Here is a 1,155-nt window from a genome sequence, read left to right as displayed (position 1 = left end):
AAATTAATGATTTTGTTTGGCATTTGGTGGACGGCAACTAGGAGGAAATAGAGGTTCTTTGATCGTATTTCTGGTGTGAAAGATTTGACCCCAAGTAGAGGGCCCGTAGACAGCCCCTTCTGATTTTATTCCCGAGGGACTTGGCTTAGAGGAAGGGTTAGATTGGAAGTTAAGCAGCCCGGAGAGGAGGAAGATGAATGTGGGAAGTTGGGGAATATGGGGGTACATGTTGAAGATTGCAAGCGATGCAAACATATTTGTTTTTATGAATCTTGGAATCTGTAAACAATCAAAGGAAGGGATAATCAGGTGGGGTTCTATTCCTCAATGCTTAAGAGGTAAGCAAATGGGTAGAAATTGGAGACATAATCCTGTTTACGTTTTCTGGCATTTGCACCATCACATATTCAATCGACGCGGATTTAACACTGCATTAAAACGTGGAACTTGAAAGCAAGGGGCGTGGGGGGAAGTGCTTGCTTTAAGTTTTCTTATCAGCAGACTTTAGGCATTTAAGTTCTTTTTTGAAATATGAAAAGTCATGATATGGTTTCTATTTAAGATTTACACCCCATTTATTTAATCATTTTACTATCAATTATTGAGAATCTTACAGTGGAAAAAAAAATCAGAATTGATTAAATGTGCTTAATCACATTTTTCTAGTTCATCTGAACTTAATTGCAGTTTCCTATCAATTATTGAGAATCATACAGTGAAGAAATCCGAATGCATTAAACGTGTCTAATCTGTTGAACTCATAGAAATTCACCTTCCACCGGCTGCGGAATCAGGTGCTTTCCTTAGCCTTCACATACAGGAAATTTGGGTCAGGTTTGATAAAGCATTCCATTTTCAAGTTAAAACCACAAGCAAAATGTAATACGTTCTAATGAGATGTAGCTTCGTAATATGCATAAATAGAGTTGTTGAACAACGAAAAGGCATTGATATTATAGTTTGAGTTTTTTAAGTAAATTAATTCATGTAATTTAATATTGCTAGTAGTATTATTTATAGTATAAAGAGATATCTCAATATTTGATTTAATAATAAATACATGCATTTTTCATAAAACATTATTCCAGTCTTTTTTCTCAAATAGCAATACTTCATAGATAGACAGAATAATATTTTAAAAATTTTTTAAATTAT

This window comes from Theobroma umbraticum, unplaced genomic scaffold, assembly GCF_002168275.2.
Source record: "Theobroma umbraticum cultivar Fairchild unplaced genomic scaffold, ASM216827v3 scaffold_130.0, whole genome shotgun sequence".
NCBI lineage: Eukaryota > Viridiplantae > Streptophyta > Magnoliopsida > Malvales > Malvaceae > Theobroma > Theobroma umbraticum.
This window is presented reverse-complemented; position numbering follows the sequence as displayed.